Raw genomic sequence first — 6,000 nt, 5'->3', positions numbered from 1 at the left:
GTATTACAGAGGTAGCAACTTCAGAAAGCAGCTGTGGCATTTAGGAATGGGTTCAGAAAGGGAAAAGGTTGACATTATTAAAACTTAGAAAGTTGAAGGAGGGATCCTGCAGAGATAAGACTCAAACCTCAGAGAAGGGGTTTTGTTCAGCAAAGTTCAGAGGACCCTCCCTTCCCTATCTGCTGCATGGAGCTGGGACCCAGGTGTCTCAGGCTGGTATCTTTGAGGTGATGTAACAAGCCTGGTTCAACCAATGTAAGAAAAACTGCAAACTGGAATGAAATTCTCCTACTGGAACAAAATTGCTATGCTCTGGGTGGGGAAACATTGCTAGGGAGACACTGAGTGGAATAGGGAGTAAAAACAGAAAGGAGCAAGTCTTTTATACCTCTTGCAGGTTTCCAGCCTCTTTGCACCCTTTGTAGGTAGAATCAATCAGGAGACGAGTGGCAAGGAAGTAATGTGGTTTGCAGAGTCCCAGCCCAAGCATCCTAGAACAGAGTATAAGAGTGGGTTTGAAGCTGAGCGGCAATAGCTTATTAACTGGCACATGCTTCAACCAATTGATAAATTTTTACAAAGTTTTCAACAGAAATAAATATCTCCTTCATTTTACAAGCTTTATTAGGCACATAAACAATTCCTTTATTTCCCTTCATATCTAATACATGCCTTTTTCCCATCATTATACCTTTTAGATAAAACTGTAATTACATCTCATATATTTTATTGCACTTTTTTGATGATAGATGATTGTTTCTCCCACGAGACTATTATCTCCTTGAGAGTAGGGTCCATGCCTTTTTTATTGCTTGTTCCCAGTGACTGGCATATAAGTACCTGGTAGATATGGAGGATACTGTAGTAGTTAAGAGAACGTGTTTGAGAGATGAGAAGACGTGGATTTGAGAGTTATGTATCCCTGAAAGTCATTTTGTGTGTGACCCGGCACAATTCATTCATAACTAGTCCTACTCTTCAGTTACCTCGACTGTAAAATAGTCCTGTGGCTATTACAGTAATTGTACTCACTTGATCTCTCATGATTACATGCCTAACCTTAGTTGCAACTCTCTAGGATTCCTTTATTTTCCTTGAAGTCAAGAAACCCGATTTTGTGGCAGCATCTCTGACTGTCATTTTCAGCCTATTGAAAACAGTCACACAGAGATTTTCTGTGATCTTCTCACTAATGCATTTCCTCTGCTTTGAGAAAGGAATGTCCTTTGGGCTCTTGCAAGGGATGTGTTTAGAGCAGTGGTTCTCAGAGAGTAGTCTAGGGAACTTTGGATGTTCTTGAGATACTTTCAAGGGTTTCACAGTCTCAATACTATTTTCATAATAGTCCGAGATATTACAGGTATTGGATTCATGTTTCATATTGAAATTAACTTAAAAAATACTACTCGTGATTTGGTATATTATCAAAGAATAGTATCACAATTATCTGAAAAGGGTATAGGAATATTTTTCCCTTTTCTAACTGTGTATCTGTTCAAGGCTGAATTTTGTTCATATGCTTCAACCAAAACAGCATAACTCAATACATTGAATTCAGAAACACATATAAGAATTCAACTGTCTTGTATAAGCTAGAGATTTTTAAAACTTGAAAAAATGTATAACAGTATCACTCTGCTCTATACATTTTTGGTATGGAAATATAGTTATCTGTATTTATTAATCTATTATTCATGTTAAAATGTAATGGGTTTATTATTATTTTAAATGAATTAATAAAACATTTAAAATTTCTGTATTTATTTCTGAAATGGTAAATATTGATAGATATAACTCGTATAAACAAAAAATATTTGAGTCCCCAGTATTTTTTAATAGCGTAAAGCGTGCTGAGATCAAAACATTTGAGAACCACAGGTTTAGTAGATAGTTAAGTAGGTTGCACATAATTGATCTACACCAACATACCTATCTCTCTAATCTTTTTGACTCTTTCTTTTACAAAGGAAGTAAGGGATGGTCTTGCATCTCATTTGTACTGATTATAGTTCTCTGTTGATGTTATTTCTTGGTTTATCTTCCTTTGTTCAATTTCCTGAGTACCCATTCCCCACAAGCTCCTCAGACCCTGACAATCAGCACAATCCCACCTGAGGTGTATACACATGTCCTCATAGAGCAGTCCTTTTACTCCATGTCTGGATTATGCTCGGATCTAACTCTCTCTTGGACCTGGAAGCAAAGAGGCGTGTTGAGTGTAGGGACAGAGAAGATACTGACTTTTCCTGCAAGATACCTGCCCTTACAAAGTCATTAAAAGATTTTTTTCCCCTGAGAGAGAGGAAATTGGCTGTTTTCAAAGACAAGGAAATTTCAGAGCTATTTGTGTCTTAAAGTTTTCATCATCAACTCCTATATGTATATTACTTCCCAAATATCCCTCAGATCTGACTATTTACCAACAAATCCATTGCTATCACCCGGCCCAGGGCTATCAGCAATTGCATGGGTTTCCGAAATAGCCATCTGAACCTCTCTGCCTTCATACTTCTATTGTTCTTGCTGTAAAGATAGTTTTATTTCACCACAGCATGCATCTGATTAAACTCATCAATGGCTCCCAGTGCACTTAGAACATATGCCGAATCATTAACATGGGCACCCAGTCCCTTTGCTGTCTAACCTCGCCCACCTCTCCTGCCTAATTCAGTGCAGCTGTATTTATCTCTCCAGGGTCCAGCCACTCTGAGCTTCCCTCCCTTCCTGGAATCCATGGTGCTTTTTCCCTACTGGGATCTTTTCATTTCCTGTGACCTCACAAGACTCCTCTCCCAGCCCTCCCTGCAGCTGCCACCCCTCCCGTCATCACTCACTATGACTAGTGACCTGCTATTATTGTCACTCAGATCTCAGTTTAATATAACCTCCTCAGAAAAAGCTTCCCTAAGATCCCACACTATGTCAGGGCCTGTAATAAATATCATGACACCTTAATATTATGACTCTGCAATACTAGTCATAATTTATAGTTATAAATTTATATAATCATGTGATTACCTCCCCCATGAGGCCATAACTTCCACAAGGGCCGGCACTGTATCTCCCTATCTTTATTTTATTTTTATTTTTGCTTTTGTTTTTTTTCACTGATATTTATTAAAACCTTTATATACGTTATCTCATTCAATCTTCACACAACTTTATGAGGAAGACATGTTTTTTCCACTTTATAGATAGGAAAACTGAGGCTTGGTGAGTTTAAGTACACTGCATTTGGTCACACAACTAGTGAGTTGTAGACCTAGAGTTCGCTCTTAGGCAATCTCTGTCATGAGCTTGCCTCCTGACAGCAACTAAGTTCACCTCAGACCTTCCCTTCCCTCCCAGTTGTATCTCCCCCAACTTCTAACTCAGTGCTGGGTACCTAGGTGTTGCATGATAAATATGCTTTGAATGAATAAATATAATGAATATATGAATATATTGAATGAATATATATATAGTATATATTATATGTATATATATATTATATATATAATGAATATATATACCGAATGAATGAATATAGTGAATAAATAAAATCATGGTGATATAGAGATGAAGCTTCCTCTAATCATATGACTTTGGTTCTGTCTCTCAATTTAAATTTTCAAATTCTGCCTTTAAATTCATTGTTTGTAAAATGGGCACATTTTATTAAGTGACAGTTAACATGTTTCAGTACTAAAATCCTATGGTCATGTCATTATCATGTTATTATCATTATCATTATGGACTGCAAATAATTCTTCAGCATCTGCTGTGTGAAGACTATCCTATTGGTTATTCCTTTTTGCAGGTTTCTGTTTTACTAAAATGAGTGAGTGAAACTCACAAAGCAAAAGGGCTTTACAGATTCATGAGACCCAGTATATTCAGGATGCATGACTTCTCCCTACTGCATTCCAGAAAGATAGCTGAGCACTATAATTGGTCACTTGGCACCAGAATAGCACGTGAAGATCCTCCACGCTTTTAACAGCATATCCCAAAGGGATGCTCAGGCTTATATGTTACCATTGGAAATAGGATTCCTGTGGAGTGAAAAGAAGACACTTTTTATTCTAAGGTAATGTGAGAAATTCTGGACTTGAGTTGAAATTTAAATGAAGTGACTCTTTTTGTCCATGAAGTATTGTTTTAAACTAATCAGAGGAAAAAGGTCAGTAAATCACAACATGGACAAAAGACAGAACAATTCTTAATATAATCAAACCATAACATAATTCTACTTTGTGCGATAGCATAGTTATCTTTCCTACAATTATATTTGATGAAGGAAGCTGAAATGTCTCTAAATATCTTTTCTTCCGGCCCTTTTTTCTCTTTCAGTGCAATAAGCAATTAATGTGTACTTGATGGATGTTTTCATTCTCATAAACCCTCTCTAGCTGTGTGTGGCCCACTGTTGTCTCCTCTGGCATCTTGCCAGAAACTTATTAGTCCTTAGAGTAGGTGGAGTATAGAAAAATTAAAATAGGTCAATATTTTCATGAGTTTAAAATGTTTCTTATACTATGTTAGGAGTGCGTGATACAGGAGCTCCTTAGGAGAAGGAGTGCATGTATATATATATACATAAAATATAGAGATATAGAGGGGCCGGCCCTGTGGCATAGCAGTTAAGTGCGCACGCTCTGCTGCTGGTGGCCCGGTTCTGATCCTGGGCACGCACCGATGCACCTCTTGTCAGGCCATGCTGTGGCGAGATCCCACATAAAGTGGAGGAAGATGGGCACAGACGTTAGCTCAGGGCCAGTCTTCCTCAGCAAAAAGAGGAGGATAGGCATGGATGTTAGCTCAGGGCTGATCTTCCTCACACACAAAAAAAGAAAAATAGAGATATAGATATATCTTTGGGATCATACTGTACAGTTATAATTATCATATAACTCAAGAAATATCTGATTAATGTATCAAGCCGAATGACAAGTAGGTAGGTGCGTTATGCCTGGAGAAGATTCAGAGATCACCGAGACAGCAGTTACTTTTAGGTGACCGTTCCCAAAGGCATTTCCCTCTTCAAGAGGCCCCCCAGTGAAGGGAGATGTGTGGCAGATGGAGAGGAGAGATGTTTTGTGGGGAGAAGAGTCTGAGCGTCCCTACAGTCTAAGAAAGCATGCAGCCAGCTTTAAGTCTATGAATTAATGGCAAGTAAATGTAGCTCAAAATCTCCCTTTTGGGTCTACATACATAATAATACCATTCGATATATTATGCATTTTATTTGACTCATTGTTTTCACCAGAAACCTTAGGAGAAATGATTTCAAAGTTAGTATCAAGAATGGTAATATATTGCCCATCCTTTTGGTTGATTTGTTTATTTTGAGAGGTGCTTCTAATTGTATATATGGACTGCTAGAAAGTTTTGGTCACATCTGTGGTCTGCACAGAGCAGTGGGTTGGACTGGTTGGTGAGCCACAGGTTTGTCCTTGCCTCCATTTTATGTCCATGGCTTGTTTTTCCGTTTCACATTTTCTTAATTTACCCTATTTACCTGTCTCACAGCAAGATACCTTCAATTCTTTTTTATGTGTAAAAGCTTTGAATACTTATTCATATATGTAGACATTCACACTTGCATTTGTTTTATTTTATTTTTCTCTTTTTTGCTTCAGGAAGATTGTCCCTGAGCTAACATCTGTGCCAATCTTCCTCTATTTTGTATCTGGGACACTGCCACAGCGTGGCCTGATGAAAAGTGTGTAGGTCCATACCTGGAATCTGCACCTGCGAACCCCAGACCGCCAAAGTGGAACATGTGAATCTAACCACTACACCACTGGGCCGGCCCCTATTTTACTTTTTAATAACTGTAGAGGGAAGATATTAGGCAAGAAATGTATCTTGCAATGTTCATTCCCAGTTATAATTCTGCAAACAAGCTTTTTTTTTTTTTTGCAGATTCCCAACTGCAAATTCCCAACTTGTGTAAAAGCTACATATTAAAGAAGGGGAAGTTTCTGCATGAGAACATATGCAACTCTAGGGAGTCAA

The sequence above is a fragment of the Diceros bicornis genome, chromosome 31, assembly GCF_020826845.1.
Source record: "Diceros bicornis minor isolate mBicDic1 chromosome 31, mDicBic1.mat.cur, whole genome shotgun sequence".
Classification (NCBI taxonomy): domain Eukaryota; kingdom Metazoa; phylum Chordata; class Mammalia; order Perissodactyla; family Rhinocerotidae; genus Diceros; species Diceros bicornis.
Note: the sequence above shows the minus strand (reverse complement) of the source record.